This window comes from Pezoporus wallicus, unplaced genomic scaffold (genome assembly GCF_028554395.1).
Source record: "Pezoporus wallicus isolate ANWC-B61680 ecotype Strahan unplaced genomic scaffold, APGP_CSIRO_Pwel_v1 scaffold_7107, whole genome shotgun sequence".
NCBI classification, from domain to species: domain Eukaryota; kingdom Metazoa; phylum Chordata; class Aves; order Psittaciformes; family Psittacidae; genus Pezoporus; species Pezoporus wallicus.
Window position 1 is genome coordinate 924,734 of NW_026642114.1, and position 15,143 is coordinate 939,876.

The following is a 15,143-nucleotide window of genomic DNA, read 5'->3' on the forward strand; positions in this document are numbered from 1 at the left end:
AAATATGGCCTGGAAAAGGACACGGGGTCTTTCTGCACAGCAGAGGAGAGCAGGACAGGCTGAAGAAAGCATGGTGGGAAAGAAAACACCTCATATTACTGTCACGTATCTGTAAGAGGTGATGCTGCTCGTAGAAAGCCTTTTTTTTTCTTGTAAACAACCTGTGGGTTAAGATGCATGGAAAAAGCAAAACAGGAAAATGATGCCTTTGTGAAACAATGAGATGTTGGTTCTGTGAATGCCAAGTGTTTTGCTTATCCCACCCCTCCCTGAACACACCACCAGCCAAAGGGAAGAGAGGAGCTTCACCAGTTTCCCCACTTCCAAAAAAGAGAAAGGTCCCATCAAAAGACTTAAGAAATATTCACCTAAAGAACCAAGGCAGAGGAGGGCAGGGAGGAAGATACTGCACACTGGGACAGCCAGAGCTGCCCCCTTGTTTTTCCTCCCACTTTTATTCTCCTGCTTCTTTTTGTGATCACCAAATATGCAAGATACCCTACATAAAGTAGACTTAAAAGAAGTTACAGTATCTGACACCACATCAACAGCTCTCTGGGAGCACCGCAGAGACACTGTGGTTGCTTTGTATTATGAAGCATGCGCTGAGACAAAGACACGCTCATACTCATACTCCTATCTAGCATCACATAAATGCAGGCAATGCTACAAAAACATTTCTTCTTTCAATTTATTTTGTGTGATCTGTTTTGTGGGAATATTGTAGAGGCAGCGGCACTGTCTCCCTTCTCATCTATGCATCTCCTTGTTTCTAAGGGTAAAAAGCTGTTCTAAGCAGAAAACACACTAATGCCTAGAAAGGAACTTAGGTGAGCTACCATGATCAGGGCCATAAGGCAGCCAAGCACCAAACATCTTGTCTCCAAACACCTTCTAGGGCATGTTGCCAAATGAAAGGGTTTTTGTCAATATCAGGTGGCTCAGGAGGCACAACTGTCCCTTGGTACTGAATGACTAATCCAGCCCATCAGAAGTCTCTTCCTCACCCTTCATCAGAGGCTGATGAAGGTCTATGTCCCTCCCAAAAATTCCCCCAATGTCTCTGCCTTGACTTGTCCAGATAAATGTTTCCACTAGCATTGCAATGGACATGACTGACCTGACAGCAGCCCCCTTGGAGACGCATCCAGACTTCATGCTGCTTGGATGAAATACATGTTTCCTTGTGGCAGGGTTAAAAACTGCCAAACGTCCCCTTTCAGCTCCCCACAAGGAATACGTACCATCAGACAAGGTCTCTACCCCAAAAAGCTCCTCATCTAAGCAAACTGGCTGAAAAAGTGAAAGGGAGGGAAGGACCCGGTCAGACTTCCATGATTCCAATTGTCCCACTACAGCTCACACATTGACATCTAGCAAAGCCACCCCAACTCCTGAAGCTTCCTTGTCCTGCTGAGGCCACTGGAAAAGAAAGATCCATGGTCTCAAGTCATATGAAAAATCCCAGAGTCTTCCTCCCTCTGCCCCCCTCCAATGTTCAATAATCCTGTTAAACTGAACCCTAGCTGGATTAATCTCTTTCCCCAGACAAATGGGTGATTATTCAGGCATCACATTGGGATTTTTAGGGTTTGTGAGCATTTCTACTGATCTTTTGGCTTCTTTTGTAAATGGCTTTTACAGCTCCCCCGACAGCACACACAATTCAATTCAGTCTCTCTATTAACATTTCAGATACAAATATCTGCTCCCCAGGGCAACCCGCAACAAATATCGGCAGAGATTTGGGGAATCCTTCCCTCCTTCACAACCAGTTTGGTGGCTAGAAAAACCTATAGCTACTCATACTTGTCTTTTAAGTCCTCTTCTCTCTAAAGCTTGCTGAGAGAAGCTCTGCAAATACTCAACCCGCACAGCCTAAGGCCAGAGCATTCAGAAATCAATCTCCTAACCAAGCCTAGTAAAATCCAACACATGCCTCAGGAAGTCCTGGATAAGGAAGATCCTACTGAAATCAATTTGGCACCCAAAAAGCTGGGTGTAAACACATAATCTGACTAGGAAACACTCAGGCAGGACCATCACATGGCTGTTGTGCCTCCTGCCCAAGAGAATAAATGGAGACTCACTAGGAAAAGCAGTAGGGAAAGCTGAAATGATTGTAAAGATGGTGCTCTGGGGTAGACTCGGGTAGAAGTAGGTCCTTTTCAACCTAGCTGATTCTATGATTCAGGTTACTTGCCTGGATAATAGAAGACAATCACCCGCCACTCCAGGGAACTGGTCCTGGGTCCCATGCGGTCACATTTTCATCAAGGTCAGTCTCTGTTTTTTCAATAATCAAAGAAAGGATTTGGGATTGGGACACATGGTCCCTACATTGCACAAAGAAACATAACCATGGGGCTCCTTTACTCCCTGGAGCACCTCTTCAACACAGCCACAATCCACATTTGCGTTCCTATATATGCAATTATGAGTGTGCATACACAGATATATGCATACATACACATACAAACATGCATTTTTGTAAACAGCATGGAACTAGGCAGCATTAAAACACCTTTTCATTCTTTGAAGAGCAAGTTCTTTGAAGTGCTTTTCTGGTTGCTCTCTCCCAACCCCAAATAATACCATCACATAAAAGCCAACAAGCCTTTCTGCACTGCCCAGATGTTTTTTCTGCATGCCCTTAGCTATATTTCTGTATTTCAGTGACTACAATAAGTTGAAACTAATTTATGGTGTGGCTAGCCCTGTCAAGGCAAGCTGGCTAAGAGGAGCCAGCTGGACCGTGGAGCTGCAGAACTGTTTACCAAGCCACAGACTGCTCTGCCCATCCAAGCCCAGCAAAGTTGCAGGTATGCAAATGAGTATGCTGTCCCCTGGATGCTAGCATTACTCTTCAGCCACTAGCAAAGAGAAAGGGAAGAAATCAGAAGAGGTATCAGCTTTGCGGCTGGACGGAAGAACTCATTGGCACTTACAGTACTGCCAGCTTCCACTTCAGCAGGAAACTCATATTTTTGGTCATTTTTTCCCCTCAAAGCTCCAGGAGTCTTGGGAAAGACGAGTCTCACAGCATTCAGTGTCAGAGAAGAAAGCAAAACACAGAGTAGTGCTGATCCTCATAAAAGACAGCCTCAACAGTGAGGCTTCCCACATTGATTAAGACATCCATAGAAAACACAAATCAGTACTTCCACCTTCTCTGGGCTATCTGGTTTGTGGCACTCAGAGCATATAAGACACTTCTCAACACTGCTAGTGATCGAGGATGCTTTGCCAGTTCTTGCCCAGACTGGGGACCAGGGATGGCAGGGGCAGCCTGGTGAGCTCAGTGCTGAGTCAGAGAGGCAGTGATCCTAAGGAGAGCTGCAGAGCATGGGAGGAGAGGGATGCTCTGCAACTCTCAAGAAATCCTTCCCATTCCCTTTGCAGCCAAGTACAGCCTGGGGCACCAAACAGAACAAAAAGACACAAAATCCAGGCACTCACAGCCTCTCTTTCCTAATCAGGATGGAGATAACCCAGGCAAAATTCCCATTAACCAGCTAATGTGTATAGCAGTGTTTCCCAATCAGGGCTCCTTGTGGCTAAATAACAGTCTTTATCCCCCAATTTCCCTTCATCATTTGTCATCTTCTTTCAAATCAACTCAGTATTTCCTGAATCTTCAAGTACCAACAGGCTCGGGGGGGGGGGGATAAAATAAAACAACCTACAACAAAAAAAACACAGTAAAGTGCTTATGCCTCACAAGAAAACTGGTTAATTTTTCCCACCCCTCTCTCTTCTTTTAAACTTCCCCCTTTCCACCCTGGGCCTCCAAACACTTCCTGGACAACCAGGGATCGGCTCAGACACACTGGCCTGGGGGAGGAAACCCAGCAAGCAAGAAGGCAGATGGGTCACAGGACTAGGAAGAAAAAGGCACAGTGCATCAGGATCTCCAGCAGATGCATTTCCTGTTCCCCCATCCCACCTCAAATCAGCCCAGCATCCCTGGGACAAACCCAGCCCTGCACCAAGCAGTGCTGGGATACTTTCACAAAGGACAAGAATCTTTCATAGGAAAGCAGCTAGGGATCACAATGAAAGAGCATCTTTTGTGCAGCACGCTTTCCCCCTCTGCCAGCAGCCCCCTTCAAGCTGATGTGAATGAGGAGGGACATGAGTTCCTGCAGCAAAAATGGGTCTGCAAGGATGCAGAAGAGAGGGGCTGTGGTGAGGGCTTGGCAGATGTATATGAAAACAGAGGAAAACGGAGCACAGTAGTGTTTCACACTCAGGGGACTCTTCCCCCTCCACATTCACCTAGTGGCAGGGTGGATGGCATGGGTGACCAGGCCATGGCCCCATATGGCACTTAAGGTAACTCCACCTGCACCATCACATTATGTGGCACCTCCATCACAGATGGAGACCTCCAGCTCCTACAGAAGGCAACCCAAGCTATCACCCAGATGCAGCCATGCTGCTTGCCTCCCAAGTGGGGCCCATCCTACAGTTTCCAAAGCAGAACAGAAAGAAATTAATAATTTTTTTACACACACCTTCCCCCCTCTTGCAGTGCTTCCTCTCCCCAGGTTCCGCTCCCCCCCTTTGGTTTCTAACACACTGCCACAGCCCCAGGTAAATTGTGTATGGGCAATTCAGGGGCAACCCAAAAGCAAAGCAGTATGGCTGCAGAGCAGGGAAATAAGGAGAAAAAAAAAACAAAAACAAAACAAATTAGAAGAGAGGGGTTTTAAAAAGAGACAGGACTAGGGAAAAAGCAATGGCAGCACAAGGAAAGAGGAAGGGAGGGAATTCCTCTGGAAATCATTAATACTCCAGAAACCTTCAGAACTAAACCTGAATACAGACACTTAAGCTCTCAGCTCTGCCATTAACGCTAGGGCCTAAATTATTGATCTTTTGCCTTTATCAGCATAACAGTCACGTCCTGGTATCAAGATCTAACTACACTGCGGTCCCTCTGCTGCAGCCACTGAAATAATTAGGAGAAATTCTCATTAAAGGAGAGTGAAAGGTTCAGAGATGGAGACAGAGGAAAGGGCCTGGGAGGGTGTTTAATGTCTTCCACGGGGTCGAGAGCGCGCTCTGATCAAATCCCTGTGCGGGGCCACGGGATGACAGCTTATCAAAAGGATAAGTCCAAAGCCTGGGCTGGGCTGCACCATACCAGCACCCGCCCGCAGCCACCACCACATGCCGGTGAAAGGGGGAATAAAGGAAGGTAGGGGGAAAATGTATAAAAAAAAAAAGGAAAAAAAATTAATAATGGACTGGCTGCTGTGGGCTTGTTTGGAGTCTGAAAAATTCAGCCTGGGGAAAGAGAAAGGGTGTGGGGAAGGGAGATGGACACCAGAGACAGTCAGAGGAGGAAGGAGCCCAGCCGGCCCCCCAGGACACACGGATCTCGCTATCTATTTCACTGCAGACTTCACCTCTCAGGACGCTGTAAGGAAACCACGAAACAAAAAGGGAGAGTGGCAAAACCAGAGCAAAACCACACACACAGCCAAGAGAATGGAGGAAAGAAGCAAGGAGGATGGGGGAAAGAAGCCCAGCCTGGCAGCAGCAATGGTCCCAGTCCCAAACGCTGTGGAAAACATTAAAAAATAAAAACATAAATTTATTAAAAGAAAGAAAATGCATCCCCACCAACCAAACCCTGCAGGAAACACTTCACAAAGCCCAGGGGGCAAAAAAAAAAATCCCAGTCTAGTGGGTAGCAGAAAGAAGTTGCTGGAGATTTCGGTGCAACTGGGGAAGGGGTGATGGGAAGTAAGTCAAGTGATGGCCATGAAGGGAGAAGGACAGGGATGAATGTAAAAAGCCTGTCCCCTCCTCCCCGTGCACACAAAGTTTGCCTATATCTAATGTCAATGCGCTGTAATTTAAAAGAAAAATTCCATTTCACTCAGCTAATCAGAATGGTTAGAGAGACCATTACCACAAACACTGGGAACATCTGAAATTGATTATTTTTTACTTCGTGCAGTTAATGAAATCCTCAAGCGACCGCAGGCGAGTGTGGTGGAGGAGTCCGTGCCCAGCCCTGGGGATGGAGAGCAGGATGCAGGTGCCACACCACCAACCTCCCTGCCTAGGGCTGCGGGGAGAGGTGTGGGGCTGCCGGAGCTGAGCTGGGCTCTCTGCCCAGCCCACCATTTTGTGAAGGCTGGGGATATTTAGCATGGGCGGCACATCCCGTAAGGAGCACCACATCATTAAATGTCTTGTGCTGGTGCGGCGGGGAAGAGAAATGCAGGATGTCACTGCCTGATAGGGAGAAGACACGGAGGTTATTTATTAGCCGACACTTACCACAAACTGCATTTTCTCCATTTGCATTCAATATGCTGCAGCCAGTTTAGCACCAGGAAAAGCTGGGTGGGATGGAGGGACTAGCACCCTCACCCTTCCTCTGCTCTCCCTCTTGCTCTCCACCCATCTCAACCCCTCAAGAGCTCCCGTGCTCCTTGCCAGTGCCACTGAAGCCACCTGTCTACTTGCTTGGCATGACCCCATCACACCAAAGAATGCTATGAGGCTTCCTTGTTGATACTCTCCATCACCATAGTTTACTCAACCAAGTTCTGGGGTCCAGCCGCCAAGTCCTGGGGCTCTGCTACAGTCCCCAGAGCTCTACAGTGACTGTTTGGCCACCGATGCAGGACACATCCCTTCTGCAAGACCATCCAGAACAGCATACCAAAGAGCCCACAAACACTAGGACACTCAGCCTGTTGCTGCCAGGTACCAAAATTCCTTCTTGGAGTGTCACAAGGGCATCCCCACTTCAGATGCAGGCACATGCAGAGGACCACTCTCCCCCCCATCCCATAGCCACAGCTTCGCCCCCACCTCTGAAAAGTGGCCGAGTGTAATTACGCAGAAAGCTCCTCTGGAGCTATATCAATAAGACAGACGTCTGTTGTATCATTCTCTCTCAGTAAGGCATTTCTTCTCCCCAATTGCTCATATAGAATCATAGCCTAATAGCATGCTATTAACATAATTGCCAACACAACTAGTGTTCCGTGTCTCACAGCCATTTGCTTATTTTGCCATAAAGAATATCAAAAACCAGCCCAAAAACCTGCACCCAGGCTATGCGGCCAAGGGAACCAGCCGCTCAGCTCCACCAGCGGTTTCGGGACCCAGCAGCACCAGTGGCTGGCCCCAGCTGCAAACCACAGCACTGGCAGCATGCTCCAACCGGGTTCCTGAGCAGACGTGTGCGAAGATCTAAACGGATTCTGCCAGGCGAAATGAAATTCCCATTATTTTTAATTAATCCTTAATTAAAATATATTACTCCGCAGATTCCGCAAATCTCTCTTAATATGCAAATGCGGCCCATTCAAGGATATTTACATATCATTAATTAAAACGGCACATTCTTTCAGTCTAACAAGCTGGGAGCCGTGGCTGTTGCCACACTGGCAAGAAAGCCCAGCCCGGCACTGCCACATTCATCCGCGAGAAAGATGTTAAGTGTCACGACAGGGGTGAGAGCACAGGATGAGGCTGGGGAAAGGAGACAGCTCTCAAGGTTCTCACCCATCACCAAATGAGGAACTGAGTCCAAGAGATCCTGATCTGTGGTAGAAGAACCCTAAGCGGTGAGTGTAGATGCACGATGGCACAGCAGCATCCAGGGAGTAAGGAGAGATGTTTCAGCAGAGCAAGAGGCATGGTTCAGGTGCTGAGCGCAACGTCAGTGCTCACTCATACATGATGTTTGAAGTCAGACGGTTCCCCACGGCCTTCATTGCCAGGGACACTGTGCTATCTCACCAAGATTTCCCACCACGGAGTACTGCTCTCCCTCTCTGCCTCAACCTCAGACCATGGAGACCTCCGTGCTTCAGAGCTACCAAGACACATAGAATCATAGAATAGTTAGGGTTGGAAAGGACCTTAAGATGATCTAGTTCCAAACCCCTGCCATAGGCAGGGACACCTCACACTAAACCATGTCACCCAAGGCTCTGTCCAACCTGGCCTTGAACACTGCCAGGGATGAAGCATTCACAGCTTCCCTGGGCAACCCATTCCAGTGCCTCACCACCCTTACAGTAAAGAACTTCCTCCTTATATCCAATCTAAACTTCCCCTGTTTTAAGTTTTAACATCACCTGCAATAGTTGAGTTGCCAGCACCAAATCCACTATGGGCTGCTTCACATCAAGCAAGACAAATTGCCCCATCTAAAGGGTCAGACCCTACAAGACAAGCCAGTGCTACAGCTTTTCAACAGGTAAAAGCACATAGGTGATGATGAGCTGGCTTGAGGAATGACAGTTTTCTGTCCCTTACTAATTTCTTCTTCCATGTCTATCTGTGCCTCCTTCCCCAAGTCATAAAGGACATGCTCTTTTGGAAGCATCACAAACATGGATACCTGCATGCTCTGTGCCCACAACTCTGACCCCAACTGCCAGTTTAGCACAGCAGGGCTGAGGATCCCGAGATGCATGTGAATCAAAGCAGAGTGTGAGACAGCCAAGAGATTAATCACTGCTCCAGCATGAGCCTAATAAGACACAGAGAATTTTTTGTTTTATTGTTCTGGAGAGGCTTAACAAGTAACTGAGTCCAGGTACTCATCAGGCACAAACCCATTACCCCAAAGAGTCATCAGTTTTGCAGAGGCAATGTCAACTCTCTGTTATTACCAACTGACCTGTGCCTTAAGTATCCCATGGGCTGGTATCAATAGACACATCAAGTACCCAAAAGCCAGCTAGCAATTCCTTCCTAGAAAAGGAAGGCCACCACCAAACATGCTCACAGCTCCACCAGTGCCTGAAAGCAAAGGCTGACCAGGCCTCCACAGCAACGTGCCAAAACAGAGCCTTACCTCCCATCACAACCTGGATGTACCACTCGTAGAAACCTGGAGGTTTTCATCCTGAAGGACTGATTTCTGTAAGAATGAGAGCCCCACTCTCATTATCTCAGTATTGTCACTACATTCTCCTAGACAGAGCAGGCAGCAGAAATTCATCCAGCAGCTCCTGACGCAAGACTGACAGATATTCTCAACAACAATTAATAAGACTCTGTCCTTCTCCAGAACTTTTCATTGGTGTACTTCAAGTTGCTTGAATAAACTTGTCTCCACCACACTCCAGAATGGGAGCAAACGCATATAAACCTCTCTGCCCAGAAACTGAGGCACAGCGTAGGGAAACCTGTCCCCTGTCACATAAGAATGTTTACAAACACAGCAAATCAAAAGCCACCCAGCTGGGTGAGGGAACTTGTGCTGAGCATTGCTAGGTCTGTAACTGCTCACTGCCTGAGTTTGGGAGGGACACCAGCAGAGGAGCATTTTTACTCTTGACTTGTTCCTTCCCCTGGCAGCTGCCACCAGGCTTTGGCAACAAGGGCAACCTGATGGGTACACTTTCAGCCTGACCTGATAGAGCCACCCCAAAACCCTCAGAGATACCTACACCACACAGGTACTTGCCATGCAACACCTTCACGCTTTCCCAATAAAAGAGGTTTTTCAGGTCATATGAGCCTTCGATCTCCCAGGTCTTCAGAAAAGGAGATGGCTGCACTACTGCCACCCAACTGAGAGGATACGATATGAACTGCTCAAATCAAGATGACTTGGCTGCATTTCAATGCCTCCTGTGGTTGAGAAAAGTGACACTATCTCTACGTACCAGGGTGATACCCACACTGAGACCATTTTCGGCCACGCTTACCCCTTTGTGCTGCACAGGGAGTCATTCCTTCCTCTACTAGGATGAGTGTTTAACCAGAGAAGTGCATCAGAGGGATGCCTGCTTTTCTTTCTTGTTTTTCCGGACAGTGCAGGGAAAACATTTCTGCTTTATCATAGACTGCCCTTTCAGCAAGTTTCGTAACTTTTTTCCACATCTTCAGTGCCATACTGGTCCAGGGAACTCAACAAAGCCCATGCAAAACAGGGCAGCTCCAGATGCTGCTGGAGAGGCTTGTCATGCCTCCGCAGCATCTTTCGTCCTAAGCCCTTCTCAAGAAGGAAGTGGAGTAAGGTAAACGGGAGGATGTTTGGGCTGGGCTTGAAACACCCTCTGCCACCCTGCTGAGGAAGTGTCTGATGCACCAGCAGCCACAGACAAAACCCACCAGTATTGCTTTCCTCACCTGTAGGCAGTTTTGGAGACACTTCTACCAACCCCCACCACTGCACCATGTTTTCAACCACTTTCAGCAGTTTTCACCCATTTACCAGAAAAGCCTCAAAGCTCCCCCAAATCCCCCCAACCTGGAGCATGAGGACATTAGGTGGACAACGCATCACAAAGTGCCAAATGGTTGATAAATTATGCCAATACTCCCCTGGCATCTCTTGCAATGAAGAGGTGTTTGAACCTTGGTAGTCATGGCCCAGGGCCAGCTCAGGTGATTAAATCGTGCCTCCCTCCACTCTCCCTTTGCAGTTCCAATTGCATGTGAAATTGCTCCTCACCTCCATGTGTACCCATCTGCATCCTGGCTGGCCACACAGGGTTAAAAGCCACCACCACAAGCCACAGCTCCATTATGGCTTCATGCCCAGCAAGGGCTGCAGGACAGGAGGTCACTGGAGGGACCACATGGTCACTTTGTCATGTAAGCTTATTCTCTCCAAGCCAAATCCTCCCAGCAGCATCCACAAGTGACCCTGAGACGTCAAACCTGGGGTGCAAAAGGGCCCTGGTTTCCCAACATCTTATAAAGGTTCCTCCCCATTCCCCTTGGATTCTGCTCTGCTCCTCTGTCCCCAGCAGATACTAGGCACTTCTTAGGGCCTCGGCACAGCCTCCAATCAAGCCAGTTTGGGGAACAGTGGATACAGGCACCAGTCGAGGGGGTTGTCCCTCTCTCCCCACTTCTAACACATGCTCTGCCCTGGCACTAATTCCACATTAACATGCACAGCTGAAGCAGCCAATGCAATGAAAAGCCCATCCACAAGGAGATAATTATATTACAAAACCATTTTAAATCAATAAGAGCCAAGACAGATGGGCAAAGGGGGCGGTGGGACAAGCTGCTGTCACTGTGGATGTCCTGCCACAGTGCAGCCACCTCTGAGGCCTGGACTGTCTGGCTCTGGAAGGAACTCCCCAAGCCTCCTGTACCAGGGGCTGGGCAAAACAGAGGTGAGAAACACTAAAGAAAAGCAAAATGTGTCCCAGAAGAGCTTGGCCTTGGAGATGGCAGGGATTTCTGGCACGGCTTTTGGCACCCCAGTTCTCAGGATGGATGGCAGCTCACTCCAAATTCACCAGCTCCTAGAGATGGGGGATGGCAGCTTTCATCTAAAATCACTTGCAAAATTCATCCCAGCTTGATGGCATAACCCAGGAGAGAGCTGAGAAACAGCCACCTGGCTCTTAAAATGGCACTGGCACACCCACCACTGTCTCCCATGTGGGCACAACTGAACAGGGGCAGAGGATGCCAACACATGCTCTGCTGTGGGGACAACCACAGAGGACATCCCTCCTAGCATGTCAACAGAAGACCCATGGCCATGGACAAAGTCACCACCTCCAGAGCGACAACGTATCCAGCCTCAAAGAGAAACCCCATCTGTGAAGGAAACAGCTTAAAAAGAAAACAGCTGAAATAAGGGGAAACCCTAGAACCAAAGGAACCCCTACAATACACATCCTCCCCTCCTCCTTCTGAGCCTTGTTCTCTCTCTCCTTTCACTGGCCAGGTTTAATTTGACACCTTGAGCTTTGGTAACGAGGTGGGGAGAGAAGAGCCACAGCGGAATTCATTAGGCTGAGCACTGCAGGGCCCGCTCTCGGCGCGCTAATGACATCGGAGGATAGGGAAACGAGACAGCCGCCACGCTGGATGAAATAAACATGAGCACTGTCAGCCCTGACAGCAAAAGGGACAAAATAAGGCAGGTAGAGACCTTTCCCAAGCTGTGCAATGCAAAGCGACAGCTTCCAAAGCCCCCTGCCCACAGATCCCCTCTGCTTGGGAAAGGGAAGGATGGACAAGAAGAGGATGAAAAGAAAAGTGGCAATTAAGCCATCCTTTCCTTTATTAAACCACCCTTTCCAAGGCACTCTCACTCCTTTGGTCCCCTTCCACAGCTCAGGAGGAACCTGCGGCACCTCCTTCCAGCCAGCTAGCACAATCATAAACTCCACGCAGCTGCCCCCAGGGTGGGGGTTTTGGGGATCCTGTCTTTGCCTAGGGTACACCTCTCCCTCCCCCAGACAGCACAGGGAAGGAGGGAGCAGGGTGAGACAAGTATTGCACGAATCCCCCAGGCTCATCACACCAGTGAACAAGCTGGAGAAGACCAAGTTCCAGTGTACCACAGGCCTGATACTCAGCACAGGGGCATGCACGCAGACGGTGCTCCTCGCATGTTGTGGTGCTATATGAACTCGGCACCATGGCTCTGGCACAACTGCCAAAACTCACTGACTTGATTACGGAAATACCCAGGCCGCCAGCAATGCTATACTTTGCTCAGTTGCAAAGTTTCATCCCAAGTACATGACTACCCATGTATGTCAGTCTTACTGAGACAATCATTTAAAAGGCAAGTTGCAAAGGGCAGCAAAACTGCAGGCTCTAGGAAGAAACTATCCATCTACATCAGCTCACCCATTTTGATGCTGGACTGCAGGGGCACTGGGCCAGGATGGTGCCAGCCTGCTTCCCTCACAGGATCTGGGCCTGCAGGACCATCAAGCAGTGCTAAGGGCTTCCACTGTGTACAAAATGCAAGAGGATGGTTGCAGAACCGCTGCCCACCAGCAAGGGGCCAGAGCAGCTGCCCAACTCAGCATTCAGTGCAGCCCCTGGCACAGCATAGCCCCTATTCCATCTGCAAACACCACTTCCAGCACCCTTCCCTCCTAGCTCCTAGTCCCTTCCTGAAGGTACTCTTCAGGAGGACTAGAGTTTTCATTATTTTAGGGCTGGCCCAAGCTACACAGACAACAGGAGGATCAGAGAAGCAGGCATTACTTGCAGCAGATCAGGAAGAAGCACACTTGTTTTAAGAAACCAGACCTTGGGGAACACAGGGACACTTAACTGACCTGCTCAACATTAGTTGTGCCCAATGTTAGGCTGAGCTCAGGGCCCAGCATGGCTCCCCTTTGTGCCTTGCTCTGCTCACCACTACTACAATTCATAAACCAGTGCAACAGCCAGGTCAGACTTTCTTTCAACACCCCAGATGTGGAGCAAGGTAAAATACTTCACAATCCTAGAGCAACTGGCATTACAAGCACACTTTTCCTTTCTCCTCCAAAAGAGACCTGTCCCATCCCTCCACTACAGGAAAAGACTTCTTCCCACATGCACCAACACACAGCTGTTGCGCTGTGTTGGTGCACATGGTCAGATCACTTGGATTGACAGATGCCCTCTTTCCATCAGGAATCTGAATTTTCTGCTTGGGTTTGAGGGCAAGTTTTTCTGGCTAGGCAGTTTCCAGAAGGCTCTTTTACAGCATCTTCACTCCAGTGCTTTTAGTGCTCCCAGTTGTTGGCACTGCTCCCAGGACAGAGCAGCATGCAGCAGGGGAAGGGCATACGAGGGGAAAAAAGGCAAACTTCTAGAGCACAAGAGCCCCAAGCACTGCTCTTGTATCAGCCCCTAGCCTGTAGCTGACCTGAACAAGTCACATGCGCACACCGCCCTCAGTTTTCCTACCTATTAAAATAACCAAACCCTCATCTGGTCCTTTTCTCCTCCTGAGGGAAGGATGGCACTCAGACAAACACACTGCTAGATCTGCTGCATCTTCATCACCCTGATTTTCACCCCAGCAAAGAAGCCCACACATTGATGGGAATATGGAACCCATAATATGGTTTAAATGACCCAAGGCTGTTTTCCCCAAGTCCACTCAAAGGCCAGGAACACTTTCAGGCTCAGCAGTTCACCCTCTGCTCCATCCTCTGCTTTTATTCCCTCCTTCCCACTCCCTCAGGCATCCCTTGAAAGCAAATGGCAATTGAGTTTGTAAGTCCCTATTCATCAAGTAAATTAATTCCTTATGCATAATTCATTTCTTTTGTCAACTTTTCTTCCCCCCAAATGCATCAGGAGTGGAAGCAGCAATGGGAGAATGGGAACACAAGAGGCTCAGAGGAGGAAGAAATGGTCTTGCTGTAAACTGACCAGTCTTATGCCCTGCACCAGCCCATCGCTCCAACCCTGGGCTCCCAAAGTGTCCCCATGAAATGCCTGAGGAGGAGAGAGGCCACCACAAAGTCTGAGCTACCAATAAGCAGTCAGTTTGCTGGTGGGACAGAGAAGATCTGTGGGGTGAAAGTTTGTGCTTTATCTATGTCATTGCCCATGACTGGAAGCAGTTAAACTGAAGACAGTCTCACTGTAGTTGAGCAAATCTCCAGTGATAACTCAGAGCCCAAAGAATGGTCCAGGGCTGGAACGGAGCAGGAGCACTATGGTGCCCAGAAGACCAAAAGAAGCAGCTCTGAAGGTGTGAAATCACAGTGCTCTGGTCCCTGAATCAAAGGGGGTGGCAAGCCTCCAATCAGGCTTCCTGTCCTCCTCATAGTATGTTATGCTGGCCTTGCACTGCACTGGATGGGGATATCCTCCAACAGCTGTCCTCTCCAGGTTCAGAGCAAGCTATCCAGCCTTCACCATACATCTTGTCTGTAAGAAGACACCCATACATCTGGATTGTTTATGGAGGAGAACTCTGGAGCCATGTCAGAGCCTTGCTGACTACAGAAGCTTCACAGATATGTATACCTTGCTGGAAGCACAAATCTCGAAGGAGGCCTGAAGCTCACACCTTGTCAGCCCTTGGAAGGGAAGCCCAGGAAGAAAAGCCCAATTGCAAGAACAGTTGGCTGGAGATGAGCTACTGCTGCTCTCAGAGAGGATTCTGAACCCCTAGCTCCTCCCAGCGTTAGGATGGGGCCCATTCCATCAGCAGGATCCAGTCTTTTATGTCCCTGTAGCTTTCAAGCACAGCAGAAACAGACCAACTCTCCCTGCCAGCCAGTTCCATCTTGCTCCTTTCCAAGGAGAGGAGATCCCAGCTAGCCCTGGCATTAGCACAGCTCAGCTCAGACACGGGGACACCACCACTAAAACTCAGCCTGGAAGCTCTGGGGCCACGTGCAGTGCCGTTGTCCCAGCAGAACACTGCCAGTCCC

The 15,143-nt window shown here is 48.9% G+C and overlaps 1 protein-coding gene across 4 annotated transcripts in view; it reads right to left on the reverse strand.

Moving 5' to 3' along the window:
• The window catches only part of PBX1 (PBX homeobox 1), a 132,441-nt gene that overhangs the window by 69,848 nt on the left and 47,450 nt on the right, over window positions 1-15,143 (reverse strand). The window lies entirely within an intron of this gene.